Below are 17,613 nucleotides of genomic sequence, written 5' to 3' on the forward strand. Positions count from 1 at the left end.
AGTGTCAAGTGTCTGCCTTGCTTTATACTTATCTGAACTCTCATCCCAGCGCTCCTGCTGGTAGGGTACATGCTCATCCCTGCAGAGAGGGTGTCTGACATCACCTTCCAGTCCCCCGCGGAAAACCTTGCACACAGCAGGCACTTAATGCACTCTGGTGGGACTGAACACGAGAGAAAAGACTTCCCAGGAAGGCAGAGGGATACAAAGTACTTTCTCTGTTATCTGCTCCTCTGCTCTGAACTGGAGGCAGAGCAGCCTGTCTGAGGCTACACCTCAGGCTTTTTCCCTCTGCATGGGGCAAAAAACCAGCTTATACTGAGTCCTCACCATGTGCCTGTCTCTGTAGTAGACAATTTACAGAACCATTTCATCAGTCCTCCCAATAATTTCTTACAACTGGAATCATCACCCCATTTTACAGGTGGAGAAATGAGGCACTGGCGAATAAGCCTCTCCTGAGCATTTTATTTGAAAGTTCATCTGATCACTCCACCAGCCTGAAGAAATCATCTTTATCAAGGTATTGAACAGTCATGTGGGGGCACTGCATTCAGAAAAGTTTTGGTTTTATCAAATTGGCTAACAAGGGAGAGACCTTCCAGTCCATCAACCCAGGGACCCATTTATCAGACTAACTAATTCCTTAGAGAATGTAGAACAAGTCCTAAGGGTTGTATAAGTGGGGAAGACCCAACAGTCATTCTCCCCCCACTTCCTTCTCCACTAAAAGAGTCCCCCCACCCCCCACCCCCAGCCCCGTTCATAGTTGAGGAAAACATTCCAACAACTCACCTTCCCAGCATCCCTTGCATCTAGGGGTGGCCATGTGACCAGCTCTGGTCAATGAGATTAAAGTGAGATCTCCTAATGAGCTTCTGATATGAGCCCTGATAAAGAGAGTGAGCCTCAAGGAAAGCTCTTTCTTCTTTCAGTTCCTTTGTGCTATGGACAATATCATATGATGATGGGATATCATATCTTGACTATTTTTTTTATTATGAGCAACTACACACACACACACACACACACACACGTTCTAAGGATGACAACATGAGTGGATTAATTCTTTATGACATCACAGGAGATAGGATCACTTGTCTCCAGAGTTCCTTTTTTGGTGAGATGATGAAATGTCCTTATTACTTAAGGCATTGTTTGTCCAGTAATCTGAGTTGAGTCTTCCATTAAGTATCCTCTGAAAGCATCCTGATTTTGGAAATCACAGAGAATGAAATACAAGCAATGCCAAGTCCTGAGTAATTACATTGTTGGGGTGAGGGGCTGCGGGTGGGTAAAGGGCTGCAAGGCCATGGTCAAGATCAGACAGTTCAGGGCACTGAAGCAGAGGGTGATGAGTGTGTCAAATTTTAAAAATCTGGTTTATGTAAGGACTGATGTTATTTAAAAAGAATATTGCAATAGGGAAGGCAGATGACTGTAACAAGGAGATAGTAAGTCCCAATGTCATGGAGAAAGGAACTTGATTTATAGGAAGGAGCAAATAAGGCTAGAAAGCAACCAGTATGAGGGAATGGGACAAGGGCATCATGTAAGGAGACAGTTGATAAAGGTCAGCCAACTCTCTGGTCCTTAAAGAAAAATGTTCCTGAGCATTCCAACACTCAAGGATGGGCCAAAATTCAGGGACTTGGGAGAAGAAGAGAAGTTTTGACTAAGTTTGTCTAAGTTAAGACAAGTTTGTGGGCATTTTATCTAGATTGGTCGGGGGGAAAAACAGCTCAGCTAATCATGTCTGAGACAAAGAATGGAAATGTGGAGGGTCTGTGTCTGACCTTGTCACGGGTTAACAAGACGGTCATGGGTGAATCTTACGTAAGTCATACTGGGAAGGATGGTTTTTTGCAGTGAGCCATTTCCTGGAACACAGAAGGGGTCAGGAGACAGACAAATTCTTAACTGTCAGTGATTTCGGACAAATTCTTAACTGTCAGTGATTTCCAAGAGCACAGGGCTTAATAAATTTCAATGTTGTCGAAGAAGAAACCCAAAAGCAGACCTCAGGGCAGAGTTAAAGGGTCACTTATCCACCCCAAACTATCATTCTCTTCCCATGTGCCAGGCACTGTGTTAGCAGACACGAGGGACACAGAGATGATTCAGACAGGTTCCCCTGAAGGAATATAGCAAGGGAGGGAGGCATGAACATAAACACCTGCAGAAGGTATCCTGGCATCTGCCGTCTGCCCTCACATACCTTCTATGCTCTCATTCTCTTTCCTTTGGGGAGCACCTGAGTCTTGCCAACTGCCTGCCCTGCAGTAGACCCATATGTTCTGGGCACATTGGCAAAACCCAAGAGAATCAAAAGCAGAAAAGGGAGAGGTTTTCCAAAACACGAGCCTTGGGTCTCAAAAGTATTTAAAAGGATTAAGCGATTCAATATCAACCTCCCAAAGAAGCCCTCTCATTGATGCTGAATCTTGATTTTGCTCTCTTCCTCTGAAGGGCGTCTGAGAACTTTTACCTGAGTTCTTATATTTCAGCCTAGATGAGGGCAGATATAAAGAGTCTCATCATTCAAGTAGGAAATTGGATGCCCTGAGAGATACATGCTTACATGCTAAGTCGCTCAGTTGTGTCTGACAATTTGTGACCCCATGGACAGTAGTCCACCAGGCCTCCTTGTCCATGGGATTCTCCAGGCAAGAATACTGGAGTGGGTTGCCATGCCCTCCTCCAAGGGATCTTCCTAACCCTGGGATCTAACCAGCCTCTCTTAAGTCTCCTGCATTGGCAGGTAGTTCTTTAGCACTTGGCGCCATCTGGGAAGCTCCCTGAGAGGTGCAGTCACTCTAATTAGGTAACCCTGCAGATCATTGTCGAGACTCAGGAAAATTGTGTGGCTTCTCATTCTGGTTTCTGTTTTACCAGACCTTTCAGTAATGCCTAAGTTACGGCTTTTCTTTTTTCTTTTTTTTTTTCTTTAAAGGTTTTATTTTTTTAGAGCAGCTTTAGTTTCAAAACAAAGTACAGTTTTATCTGTAGCCATACAAGCATAGCCTCCCCCATTATGAACCATCCCCACCAGATGGATACATTTGTTGCAACTGATGAATCTACATTGACACATCGTAATCACCCCAAGTTCATAGTTTTTTCGGGTTCACTGTCTTGAACTTGGCTTTTCTGAAGGCAGCCAGAGGCAGGAGTTGGTGTAGAGGTGGGCAGAAAACACAGTGCCAAATGCTGCTCCCCAGAAGAGGGATGGGCAATGATATAAGAATTATATTTTAACTTAGTCCACAAAACTGAAATTAAAGCACTGAGTCCCCTGCATGATCATCATCACCATGGGACATTATGATTTACAGTCTCAAGCAAGGAAACCTGAAGGTGGTACCACATATCAGAAAGCATGCACCTCCATGTGTCCATAAGAAGATCTGAATATCTCATTCAATAATTTTTAAGAAGTTATCATCAGGAACTTCCTAAATCATGCAGACTTATTAGGGCAATACAGATATTTGACTTTGAAGAGGACGCAGGCTGATTGTAATTCCTTTTACACCAGACTTCGCCACAGGTCTTGCGGCTGCCTTTACATTCTGCATTTTCCTTCTTTCCTCCTTCTCATCCTCATCCCTTCCTCTAGCTCCAGCATCTCAGACATCAGAGTGGAGACGGCTAACACTCACTCTCCTCTTTTTACTTCAGGAGGCCTCTCAAATTTTTGCTGAGGATATAACTGCTCAGCTAAAAACTGTTTCCCAGCTTCCTTTTGTAGTCAGTGTGGCCACATGATTTTTTTCCTTGCCAACAGTATGTGAGTAAAAGTGATGGCAACTTCTGGGAGTGTGATAAGAAAAGAAGCATGAAACATCTTTCCTCCACTTCCCTTTTCTTCTTTTCTCTGGAACATGGATATGATGGCAGGAGTTGGAGCAGCCACTCTGGGCTGAGATGGAAGCCTTATACTGAACTATGTTTTGAGCAGAAGAACAAAGTAAAGAACCTGGATCTCTGAGATTACTGAGCTGCCATAAAGACTTAGACTCTCTACCTGAACTTGAAGAGAAAAATAAACCTCAGTTTTAATTTGCTATATTTGGGGAGGGGGGAGTCCTCTTTATTATAGAGCCTAGAATTTTTCCTAACTTGTTATGAAAGATAAAGCTAGCTGTAGGCAATACTCAGGATGGAGAATTAATGAGCAACAGACTGGAGATCAACAAAGAAATTCATACATTGTTGACATTTTCTGGTCAAGAATCTTTAGGAGCTGAAAAATCAGAGAAGAACATGTCTTATTGGTAGCATTTGTTAGCCAAAAGAAATGTGGCATGGAGAGGTTTTGATAGAATGGAAGGAGCTGGAGGAGAGATAAACCCGACTCTGTCTTTTTAGCTCTGTGTGTGCTCAGTTGCTCAGTCCTGTTTGAGTCTTTGTGACCCATGGATTGTAGCCCGCCAGCCTCCTCTGTCCATGGAATTTTCCAGGCAAGAATACTGGATTGGGTTGCCCATTGCAGAGGATCTTCTTGACCTAGGGATCAAACCCACATCTCCTGAGTCTCCTGCATTGGCAGGCAGATTCTTTACCACTGAGCCACCTGGGAAGCTCTTAGCTCTGTGGCCTTGGATAATTCTTAACTCTTTTATCAATTTCCTTCTTGATTAAATAAATATGATAAAGCTTGTCTGGCTATTTTGAGAAACAAATAAACCATATGTTTAAAGAGAAGCATAGGATGAAAGAGTCAGAAGGTCTAGATGAATCCCATCTGCTATTAATGTGCCTGGTTGCCTTGGGCAAGTCACTGCCCTTCTCTGGGCCTGTTGCTTCATCTGTAAAATGTAGAAGTCTAGACTAGATGATCTCTGAGGTCTTTCCCTGCTCAGTCTATGGTTTAAAAAAAAAAATCAGGCTACCATGTCATGGAGAGAGAGCCTACACTTTGCCAGAGTCGACTTGGCTATGCCAGTTCCTGAGAGTTGATTGCTGTGGGTCACTTCTCACTTCTGTGGTCAGTGCGGTTCTTGTGGCAGCTTGGACTAGGCCACAGTGAGAGTGTGTACACCACAGAAATTGCCAAAGGCTGTAATTTTTGCCAATTTTGGGATCCTCCCACCCTCTGCAGACTGTTGGTTGTGAAACATTTCCCAGCACACTACTTAATACAAGGAAAGAAAAACGAAGACTTGGTCTTAGTGCTCAAAGTAGCAAATATAACTAGTAAAGCTTAAGATGAGAATGTACAAGTCTGTGTTTCTAATGTACAGAGGATGGAGGGAGAAGAATTAGAAGTTACCTGACTCCTGGCTCCCAGGTTCCATGGTCCAGCTCCAGGTTGCAGTAAATGGGTCCCTGGTGATATGAAGGAGTTAATACCTTTCCCTCAGTGACCAACTTACGTGGCCTCAGTGTGCTGTTGTTACCTCAGATGCACCATTTTGTAGTTTAATTAAAACCGGCGAACCGGAGGCTCGGGATAATGGGCTAGTGGTGCCTGTAGCCCCACCCTGGGTGAAAGTTGAACCCCCTAGGATCAGGAATAAAGGGCTTCCAAGACACGGAGTGATCAGTAGCAGCTGTTAAATTATTCCAGTTAATCCAAACGGAGCAGTAACCTGAGGTCCTGACTCATCTAGCCAAGTGGGACCCATGGCCTGGAAAACATTTGGAGATTCTGGAACAATGAATTATCCACTTGGTTATTCTCACCATTTAGAGTGTCGTCTCAAAAGTGTTCTGAAGAAAGCAGTTCCTTGGTATGCTGGTAGTACCCTCTTCCATACCCCAAAAGGAGTTCATTGTCAAATGTCTTTAAGAAATATTGGATATAACATAGTAAACAGGCTCCTTATGGCAGCACTTCTTAGAGATTTTAATAGGCTAATGCTTCTCAAACTGTCTGTGGTGATGCATCTGATACAAAAATTTCCATTCAACACATGGTACAATTGTCCCCGTGTGCAATTTACCACACCAGTCTGCCAATACCCAACCCGAAGGACCCCATTCAGTGAGATGAGTTCATGGATCATGTATATTCTCCATTTTACACGGATGAGTCCGTGGTCATGTAATGTCCCACTGTCGTAAAAGTCTTTCCTTGCTCACCCCCAGTTTTTGTACTTATCACATCGTGGTCCAGTAACATTCTGTGGCACAGTGCATGGGCCTCACTTGGAGCAGCATTGTGCGGAGGACCCGCCTGTCTTCCTCTGAACGCTCCCTCTCTAGGAGTCCCAGGTTTGAACTGGTCATCGAGGGGTATATCCAGCCATCTGAGTAGGTGCAGCTCTGTTAAGAGCTGGACCTCTGTCCCCATGCCAGTGGGGCATTCGCTGACCTGCTCCAGCTCAGCAAGAGTTGAATTTCTGGAACAAAACGGAACTTTGAAGTAAAAAGCCAAGTCTTCTGGGAAATTGCACCATTTCTAAAGGGGGTCACGTGAAAACCAGACAAACCCCCAACACAGGACAACAAAGTACACTTGGGCCTTCCTTTCAGTCCTCCACAGGCTCCTAAAAACAGAAAAGGTTCAACAGCCTTCATGATGGACTTCCATGAAGGGCAGGAAGTCCTTCCAAGGCAGCCAAGGCTGTTCCACTGTCTCTGAGGAACAACAGGTCCACTCTTGCCCAAGGCCACTGACCCACAGACAAAGGGTCGCAAGTCTCAGTTAGATGCGGGCAGGCTCCACCCCAGACAGAGGCAGCAGCACCCAAATCCATCTCCAGGTTCCAGCATTTTTTCTCCACAGCTTGACAGGTGGGCACCAGCACGAGGCAACCGCCCCTTCTACGTCCCTTCCTGTGCCTTCTTTCTCCTGTGCGGATGCCCGTCATGCGTCCGCATTGGAAGTCAAGTGTAAATAGAAGGCTCCGACTACAGGTCAGGCTGCTGTCCAGGTTCTCCCACCCCTGAAGTGTTCACCGTCTCTGCCGACTCTCTATTGTGTGCTTGTCAGAGCCGGCTGCCTCCAATCTCTTGTGGACAGATTCCCTCCTCAGTGAACACTATCAGTGACCCGAGAAATCCCTGGAACCAGCCTGTCTCCTTCCAAGAAGAGACAGTTTCAGCTGAGCGTTTTACCTCACCCTTTCACCAGTCAGTTCTTCAGCGTGAGGGACTACTTACTCATGCGGTGGGCCCCGGGGCCAGGTAGGCGGAAGGATGCTGTCAGGGGAACGATGCCAGGATCACCCCAGGGACACGTCTCTTGGAACATTCCTGCCTGGCCTCCGTACTGGTCCAGGGTGAATGAGACCCCCGGAAGGCTGAGTCTTAGGTAGAACTGGGTTTGGGGGTCTCCTTCACGGCAAGTGGAGGTTTCCAGCCAGCAGGTGAGGAGGAGAGAGGCCGGTCATTTGTGTAGAAATGCCGTGGGAGTCTGGGTGGAGGCCTCTGAGGCAGGCTGTGTGGAGACAGAGGGCCTAGGGGAATCTCACAGTTATCTAGAGCAGGGTAGCAAGAAGGAGGCTGGGAAGGATAAGGAGGATTAGGAAGGACACTTGGAGGAGACGGTGTTTCAACAAGCCAGGGAAGAATCGACAGTGTTGTGTTCCTAAGAGATGGGTCATAGACTGAGCAAAGGAGATGGTTGGTGATTAAAGTGACTTCCAAGCAAGGCGGCTACATATGCCGTGTGAGCTGCACACCCCAGGGGGAGCCACCCTCACCCTCCTCTGTGGGCACAGTGGCCCTGGAATTGCATCGCGCACCACCTGTGTGACTACTGGGAACAGGAACCCCATCCAGGAGAATCTTGTCAGCAGAGCAGTGAAAGCTGGTGCCCCTCCAAAACTACTGAGGTGGGGGCAGGGCTGGAGCTGATGATGGTGGCCCCTGAAAGCAGTCTGGACACGAGAAAAAGAATCAGGAATGACGGCTGGGGGGACTTCCCTGGTGGTCCCGTGGTAAAGATGTCACCTTCAAAAACAGGGGGTGCACTTTTGATCCCTGGTCAGAGAGCTAAGATCCTACATGTCTTGCGGCCAAAAAAACCAAAATATAAAGCAAAGCAGTGTTCTAACAAATTCAATAAGGACTTTAAAAATGGTCCATTAAAGAAAAAAAAATCTAAAAAAAAAAATGGCGACTGGAAAGCATGTCAGCTTGAGGGGAGTCAACATATTTTCCACTTGAATTATCTGGGGCTTGGAAATTTGAGCATATTTTAGGCAAAGGGAAAAAGCCACTAAAGTGAGAGAGAAAACAAATGAGAGTGCGTGGAGAGAGGGAGAGGGCAGATCTATTGGGAAACAAATGCTTATTGCCAGCCTTCTGAGATGTAGCTGTTTTCCCAGGTCCTCTCAAGGACCTAACACACTTGACATCAGTGATTCAACAGAGGGCACTGGATGGGTGATGGGAGGGGTGCAGTTAGTTTTGGGGTCAGGTAGGCTTCTCTCTGCGGAGAAAGCAATGGCAACCCACTCCAGGACTCTTGCCTGGAAAATCCCATGGACGGAGGAGCCTGGTAGGCTGCAGTCCATGAGGTCGCTAAGAGTTGGACATGACTGAGTGACTTCACTTTCACTTTTCACTTTCATGCATTGGAGAAGGAAATGGCAACCCACTCCAGTGTTCTTGCCTGGAGAATCCCAGGGACGGGGGAGCCTGGTAGGCTGCCGTCTCTGTGGTCGCACAGAGTCGGACACGACTGAAGCGACTTAGCAGCAGCAGGCTTCTCTGAGCTGAGCCCTGAATGATGAGAAGAAGCCCACCCAGTGAGGACCAGGGAGATGAGTGTATCTGGTGGAGAGAACCACCAGAACAGATGATCCCAAAGGGCAATGAGCTTAAGATGTTTGGGAGGTGGGGGAGGCCAGTGTGGCTGAACACAGAGATGGGAAGGGATGAGGGGTGAAGCTGGAGTTGCAGGTGGGGCAGGTCACAGAGGGCATCTGGGGCTCTGGGAAGAAGTTTCCATGAGAAAGTGTGAGTGACACGTAGGTATCATTCACCTCTGCTCCAGCCTGAGATATTGTTGAGGGTCTTATTGATCTCTTTAGCCTTGTCTAGAGTTAAAAAAAACAACTGTGGCTTGAATGAAAATCTCCTTCAAGCTTAGCCACCAGAAACATGCCTTACCTGAGTCAAGAGGAGTTTAAATTCATGGCTTCTAAGGAAAGTCTCTGAGTCAGGTGCAAGTGCTAGGCATGCCTCAGGCTCTTACAAATACCGTGTGGGGGGACATTAATCCATTCAGTACTCCTGAGTCACCTCACCTACAGACATCTGCTGCAAAAAACTTTCTACATAGATGTAGTTCATTTTGACGCCCTCCTGCCTTTCTCTCTGGAGCCTTGCATTTCCTTATCATGTTCTTTTCTCTCCCCACTGCTCTTGTGCAACGTCTTGCTACTCAAGCTTCTTCCTGGGTCATTTAAAAAATTAAACCCTTTATTTTCCAGTCTTTCCTTCATCTCTACAAAATTACCTAACTTGTTTCATGCAGATATTAGCAAGGAGGCAATTTGATTGAAAAAAAAATCATACTTAGGTGTTAGTGACTGATATAATACTCAGGCGAGTATTTGATATTGTTCAAAAGAAGGATATGCACCTAAATCAGAGCATTTGTTAATGAGCATTCAGGATGTGTGGTTGCCAAGGGCTGAATTTTAGAAAGACAAGAGGAGGACTGAAGAATGGGGAGCTTTCCCGATCCCCTAGCACCTGTTATGTGGATACCTGCTAATGCCAAAGTCTGGCTTGGTTTCTAGATCTAAAAGGGACAGGAAAGACAATTGCCAACTCTAACAAGTAAAGATGAAAGTAGCTTTGTGGTCTGAGGATATGGAGCCCAGTTTGATTCTCTTGGTCCTGATGCACTTACCATTATGTCAGTCCTCTTCCAAAACTGGCTTCTCTAATGGGAGTACGCATAACACCATAAAAGGATAAACAGATGTGGATACCTTCTATGGGTATGTTTTCTCATTTACTCTTCACCACAACCCCAACAAGTAGAAGCTATTATTGCCCCCCATTTTCCAGGTAAAACTGAGAGTTAGCATGTTTAAGGACTTTCCCAGGGTCACACAGATAGAACCTTAAAGAGCTGGAATTGAAACCCAGGTATATCTGAATCTGAAGCTCAAATTCCCCTACTATGCCTCGGGGTTAAAACTTAATCCTATGGCAGTAGAAATGGTCCTTACCGAAGCATTCTGAAAACTAAACACAGCTTCTCCGCTTAGAGGGTCTGTGGTTTATTTCCTCTTTCTGGGCCTCAGTTTCCTCATCTTGAAAACAGAGAGAGAGAGACTCAATTGTTTGACAGCCCCTCCTTTCTCTGAGTGATACTTTTTAGGTTGACCTGTGTTTATACTTAGAAATGTCTCTTAATAGCAGGCTGGTAGCTCAGATGGTAAAGAATCTGCCCATAATGCAGGAGACCTCTGTTCAATCCCTGGGTTAGGAAAATCCCCTGAAGAAGGAAATGGCAACCCATTCCAGAATTCTTGCCTGAAGAATTCCATGGACAGAGGAGCCGGGCAGGCTACAGTCCATTGGATCACAGAGTTGGGCATGACCGAGCGACTATCACTTATTCACTGCTCTGAGCACCACCCTACTGGCTGATCCTTCTTTGGATCCTTGGCTCATTCAATCTGCAAATGTCAGCAGTGGCCCAGGCCTTCTAGTGCCCAGCTCCTTGGAAAGACAGTGGCAAGAGATGGGCCACTTTGGACCAGCATCAGGCAAGACCAAGGAGGCCTGGAGAGATATGACACCCTGGGGTTTGTTCAGCTAAACCTGGGATTGCCCAGAGGATGGACACATCCTTGTGAAAGGGCCTGAGCCTGTGGCTCAGTGAGCACCAGAGTCTTCTTCTCGACCTTCTCGAAGCCACGTCCAAGGTGGTTGAGAGTGTTGGTGTGTTTTTCCCCTTTCCCTTTGAAAGCCGGGAGGTCAGCTTGAGTGTAACTCTGACAGATGCAATCTGCTCCTTGTTTGGAAACACCCTTTTCAAATCCAACCTGAGACGAGGGGGATTAAGAGAACCGCTTTGGCTCGTTTTCAGGACTGTCATCTGATGAACATCTCCAAGCTCGTTTGAAGGAAATGACAGAAGAGAGCGAGATTTCAAATCAGGGAAATTAGTGTCAGGCCCTGCTCAAACCAGACTCCCCACCTCCAGCGTGAGGCCCGCAGAAAACAAAAGCTCCCGAGTAGGAAAGTGACACAGCGCCACCTCCCGGCAGCTGCCTGGCCGTCGAGGCCTCTGGCGGAAGGCATGTCTCCCTGGCTTTCAGGGCCTGCCCAAAAGCCTGGGGAGGGAAGACCTGCCACTCAGCTCTCAGGAGATGGGTTTGTGAGAGCTACATGAGCTCTTAGTTCACGATGTGCGTCTGCGTGTATTCATGCGTTACACACATACACTGCCAATGTGAACCCTGAGTAGGATTTACTTGTCATATGGGGGGCACCTCTCTCCTTCGCAATTTTCAGGCAGTTTTTTAAGGCAGGGATCATAGTATTAATAGCTAAGATATGGAGAAAAGAGTCAGATAGCCTGGGTTTGAACCTCAGTTTTGTCACTTAAAAGCTGTGCAATCTTGGGCAAGTTACTTAACCTTTCTGTGCCTCTGTTTCCTTTCCTATAAAATAAGGGTAATAAGAGTATCAAGGGGCTTTCCTGGTGGCTCAAACAGTAAAGAATCTGCCTGCAATGTAGGAGATCTGGGTTTGATCCTTGGGGTCGGGAAGATCCCCTGGAGAAAGGAATGGCATCCCACTCCAGTATTCTTGCCTGGAGAATTCCATGGACAGAAGAGCCTGGTGGGCTACAGTCCATGGGGTCACAAAGAGTCTGACATGACTGAGAGTCTAAGCACGTATGCGTATTAAACACAGAGGATCACTGCAAGAATTCAAGAGTGGGCTTCCTGGTATCAATCGCAGAGGGCCACTGCAAGAATTAAAGAGTAGATACATGTGAAGTACTTAGTACAGTGCTGGGTCCATGGTGCACACTCAAGACATAGCTATTGTTATTATTCAATTAAGCACAGTTCATACGCATTTCTTCCTTCTTTCCTCCCACCCATTAGACCATTTCTAAATTCATGATGGTTGATATGTCTCATGTAGATGCTGTCAGTTCGAGGAAGATAATGCTGAATGCACAGGTTTGTTGAAATAATTGACCCTACCCAAATACACACCCTAAACTTTGTATCAACTCCTTGGCAGAATATGAGAAAGAGTCATCCTTAGGAACCTCACCTGTCTTGCTTTCTAAAGCAGCATGGCAAGGCACCTGGGCCGCTGATGCTTCAGAATCAACTTGGGAAACCAGAAGGGACTGCGGAGGATATGCATTCTGTTTTGGATATTGGACTGAGATTCACCTCATGGGGGAATTGTGAGTCCTGGATTTTCTCACATTTGTCAGCAGATAGCTCCTAAGATGCTTCAAGTGGATCAGGAGAGGCCTCTGTTTCAAGCTTTCCTGCTCCAATTAAACCAGAAGGGTCTCTCAGAAGCTCTGTGTTGGGGTCAGCCTTGTGCTGCTCATGAATCCTGACGGAAAGTCCTTCCAACCTAGAGAAAAGATGGTGAGGCGACAGGCTGCCAAAGTCAGAGGCAGGCCTTTCTGAAAGTCAACCATAAATCAAAGCCTCCAAGGTGACCACGTGTCACAGACACCAGCTCCGGAGTCTCCGGGGGGCACTGGGCTTGATGACAGGAGACCACTTCTTTCCCAGCCCTTCTGCTGCCAGGGAAGACTGGCCTAGGGGCTGTCCATTGCCACTGAGGAAGTTGTCCTGCTGTTTAATGAGCTTTAACTCTCCCTGTAAAAGAGGGCCTGGCCCAAACATCTGCCTCATCAAAGGGGTCAGAGTCTTGGAAACACAAAAGCTTTCTCAGCACCTCCATTCTCTGTCCTTTATCACTCCCAGAATCCATCCTGTTAATGAGCTGGAACGGCCATGACTTTGCCACCAAGCCTGCATCTGGGGAGCACAGCCAGGTTTCAGGGTGAGAAAGGAAGGAGAGAGAGGGAAAGTCCTGGAGCGCCCCCACCCCCACTCCCAGGCTTTGCACTTGGCTTCCTTGCACAGGCAAGGTTCTGCCATGACTCATCGGCTTTAGAATGTTTTGTTAGCCAATCCCTGATTCGCTTTAAACCTCTGAGGTCTCAAGACAATAGCCCCAAGGGAACTGGAAGGAGAATTACCATGTTTCAGGCCTAAAAATTAATCTGCTTGGGACCGAAAGAGCAAATTCCAAAAGAAGGACCTCCACACTGGTGCACCATCACCTGGAAGCCACGGGGATTGTTTGCAGAAGACCCTGAAGCATTAATGTTTTAACTCTAAAGGATTAAATACATAATTTGGGACTCCATCTGGCCGTGCAGTCAGACACAGCGCTGGTCATATTCTACCATTTATTAGCTGTTTGATTTTTAACTAAAATTATTTCATATCTTTGGTGATTTTTTTTTAACTTGGCTAAATGGGGCTGTGTTCCTTTGGGAAGCTCAAAGAGAGAAGCATTTCTTGCCCTTTCACCCTTTCAAAGGCTTCCCCATTCCTTGATTTCACCTTTAGAGTCAGCAATGGTTAGAGGAGTCTTTTGAACCATGCCATCTCTTTGGTTCTGCCTCTTCTCCCTCCCTCTTCCCATTTAAGTTCCCTTGTGATTATAAGGGGCCACCCTAATAATCCAGGATATTGTCCCTGGTTTGCCTTAAAAAATCTAGTGATTAGCAATCTTAATTCCATTTGCAACTTTAATGTCACCTTGTCATGTAACATGACATATTCCCAGGTTCTGGGAATTGGGATGGTGGATATCGTGGGGCAGAGGGTGCGATTTGTTTTATTTTGCTTACCACATGGGATAACCTTGAATTTGCTCAAAATTAAAGTTCACTCACACGTATTGTTGCTTTAATCATTATCAATAACAAATACCGTGGATAACTGCTGTTGTTTAGTCTCTAAGTCATGTCCGACTCATTTGCAAACCTATGGACTTCCTGCCAGGCTCCTCTGTCCATGGGATTTCCCAGGCAAGAATACTGGAGTGGGTTGCCATTTTCTACTCCAGGGAATCTTCCCAATCCAGGGATTGAACCAGCGTCTTCTGCATTGGCAGGCAGATTCCTTACCACTGAGCCACTAGGGAAGCCTGTGGATAACTTTACAGCCAGTATTTTCCAGTTCTCAAATGCTGGTGGATGGCATAGGTTTCTTCAGCCTACATTAAATGTGAAAAGATAAAAATGTAATTTTTTCATAAAACTGAATTCATTCCATTTACGGTACTGTTCTTTTAGGATTAAAATGGTGGCAGCAGATGATAGTTGACTTTAAATTTTTAAAAATGTATTTGGCAGATATAAAAATTGGTAAGTCAAGACCCCAGAGCTTTTGAAGAAGGCTGGAATTTCTCTGGTCTGTCCCCATCAAAGGATGAGAGCTTACTATCCTTTAGGAGTTCTGCCTCAGCCCACAGCACCTGGCGCTACAAACTTTCCATTTCTAAATGGGGCTCCGGCTCCTCTTTGCTCCTTTGTCCACACTTCCTAGGATTTGTGGAGGTCCGCTCTAGCAAGCCCAAGGCCGAAGGACTAGGTCTGAAACGCTCCTGTGACACAGGACAAGTTGCAAACTTTCTGTGGCACCAGTTTCCCCATCCACAGAGTTAGAATGACAAAAAACCCACCCTGCCTTTCTCACAGTATCACAAGGAGAACCATATGAGGAAAGCACAGGAAACTGTAAAGTTCTGGACACGTAGAAACAGTTGCTTTTATAACTGAAACTTGGACTCTCAGGTTCTGGATCTTTCTGTAGTGTTTTCTGAGGAGTGGGTGAGATAATGGGGTAGGGCCCCTGGGGTACAATTAAGCACTTAGGGAATAGCCATCGAAAGTGATCATTTTTCTCTCTCAAAAAAACCCCCTAGTTTTATTTTTTGGCAGGTCGTGGCGGGGGAGGGGGGGAAGGCTTCCATGGTGGCTCAGAAGGTATGGAATCTGCCTGCGATGTGGGAGACCTGGGTTTGATCCCTGGGTCGGGAAGATCCACTGGAGGAGGGAATGGCTACCCACTCCAGTGTTCTTCCCTGGAGAATTATAAGGACAGAGGAGCCTGGTTGGGCTATAGTTCATGGGGGTCTCAAAAAGTCAGACACAATTGAGCAACTAATACTTAACTTCATTAACATTTTTAAATTGTGACAAAATACACCTAAATGTACCATCTTTATCATTTTTAAAGTGTGCAGTTCAGTAGTATTAAGCGCAGTCACAGTGTTGCACAACAGGTCTCCAGAACTTGCAAAACTGAAACCCTGGGGACTTCCCTGGTGGTCCAATCCAGGGGATGTGGGTTTGATCCCTGGTCCAGGAGCTGATTCCATATGCCACGGAGCAGCTAAGCCCACGCACCACAAGTGGAGAGTCTGGGCGCCACAACAAAAGATCCCACATGATACAACTAAGATACAGATGCAGTAAATAAATATTTAAAAAGACTGAAACTCTGTGCCCATCAGATAACGACTCTCCATTCCCCACACCATCTCCCCGCCCCCAGACTCTGACAGTCACCATTCTACTTTTCATCACTGAATTCGACTGCTTTAGAGAACTCATGCAAGTGAAATCAAGCAATACATGTTTCTGTGACTGACTCTTCATTTAGCACACCATCCCCAAGGTTCATCCACGTTGTCGTATGTGTTGGAATTCCCCTCCTTTTAAAGACTGAATGATATTCCACCATCTATACCACATTTTGTTTATTTATTTACCTGTCTATGCACACTTGAATCGTTTCTGCCTTTTGGCTATCGTGAGTAGCACTGCTATAAAGTTGGATGTACAAGTATTTTTTTTCCTGATATCAGTTCTTTTGGGTATACATTAAATCCCTGGATCATACAGTAATCCTATTTTTCATTTTTGGAGGAATATCTATACGGTTTTCCATAGTGGCTACACCATTTTGCATTCCCATTAACAGTGTACCAGGGTCCCCATTTCTCCATATCCTCTCCAATACTTGCCATTTTTTGTTTGTATTTTTGTTTTAATGGTTGCTGTCTTAATGGGTATGAGGTGGACCCAAGTTCATTTTTTTAATCACAAAAGTAATATCTACATATTCTTTTTCAGATTATTTTTCCTTTTAGATTATTACAAAATATTGAATATAGTTCCTTGTGCTATATAGTAGTCCTAACCTGCATGTATTTTTAAATTCCATTATATTACACATATCCTATAACCAGCTTTTTTCATTCAGTAGTGGGCATCTTTCCATGACAAGATACATACAGATCTATTTTAATGGCTGCCTGCTATTCTGGAGGTCTTTCTATTAAAGAAATACTTCTTGACCTTGATTGCTCAAAATTTTGAAGCGTGCACTTCCCTTTGAAGAGCCATGTAGCATGAGAAAGAATACACTAAATCTGGGATTGGAAGACTGGTTCTTGACTCAGCTTCTTGTATGTTCCTGAGGGACTAACTTCCTTTCTCTGTGTTAGAAATGAAACATGACTCTGTAGTATTAATGCACAGCAGTATTATTTTTATGAAACCAAAACAGTCTTGTGTAAGATAAGGACATCAAACAAGATGGCTGAGCAGGGGCACGGTTGTCATGGCTGGTGGCACCTTCCATGGGAGAGTTGCTTCTGTCTTCCTCCTGTAATGGAGCTGTCTAAAGAATATAGCAGCTCAGACGGTAAAGAATTTTACCATCTGCAGTGCAGGAGACCCTGGTTTGATTCCTGGATTGGGAAGATCCCCTGGAGAGGGAATGGCAACCCACCCCAGTATTCTTGCCTGGAGAATTCCATGGACAAAGAAGCCTGGCGAGCTACGATCCATGGCATTGCAAAGATTTGGACATGACCGAGCAACTAAGCTGGAGAAGGCAACAGCAACCCACTCCAGTATTCTTGACTAGCAAATCCCATCTATGGAGGAGCCTGATAGGCTGCAATCCATGTGGTCGCTAAGAGTTGGACACGACTGAGTGACTTCACTTTCACTTTTCATTTTCATGCATTGGAGAAGGAAATGGCAACCTACTCCAGGGTTCTTGCCTGGAGAATCCCAGGGACGGGGGAGCCTGGTGGGCTTCCGTCTATGGGGTCGCACAGAGTTGGACACGACTGAAGCGACTTAGCAGCAGCAGCAGCATTTACCATGCCAGACACAGCTCTAGGAATTTATACATATTAATCTTTTTAACCTCTAGAACAGCTCTGTGAGACTTTCTCAATGGCTCAGTGGGTAAAGAATCTGCCTGCAGTGCAGGAAACACAGGAGATGTGGGTTCAATCCCTGGATTGGGCAGATATCCTGGAGAAGGAAATGATAACACACTCCAGTATTCTTGCCTGAAAAATTCCATGGACAGAGGAGCCTGGCAGACTACAGTCCAAAGGATTGCAAAGAGTTAGACATGACTGAGCGACTAAGCACACACATGAGGTAGATATTATTAGAATTCCCACTTTACAGATAAGGAAACTGAGACAGAGAAGTTAAGTTCATTGCCTAACTTTATAGAGCAAGTAAGGAATAAAGGCAGGGTTTGAACCCAGTACTTTGGCTCAAGTCTGCTCATAACCTCTAGGATCTTCACCCTCGTGAAACTC

General features: G+C 45.7%; 1 long non-coding RNA gene across 1 annotated transcript; it reads right to left on the minus strand.

Annotated features, from left to right (window-relative positions):
• Positions 1–452: 452 nt before the first annotated feature.
• LOC133226924 (uncharacterized) lies at positions 453–1,082 on the minus strand. The gene is made up of 2 exons (XR_009729663.1): positions 796–1,082; positions 453–547 (listed from the first exon to the last, which is right to left on the minus strand). It is a non-coding gene; the product is annotated as an uncharacterized LOC133226924 (long non-coding RNA).
• Positions 1,083–17,613: the final 16,531 nt, after the last annotated feature.

The sequence above is a fragment of the Bos javanicus genome, chromosome 15 (assembly GCF_032452875.1).
Source record: "Bos javanicus breed banteng chromosome 15, ARS-OSU_banteng_1.0, whole genome shotgun sequence".
Lineage (NCBI taxonomy): Eukaryota > Metazoa > Chordata > Mammalia > Artiodactyla > Bovidae > Bos > Bos javanicus.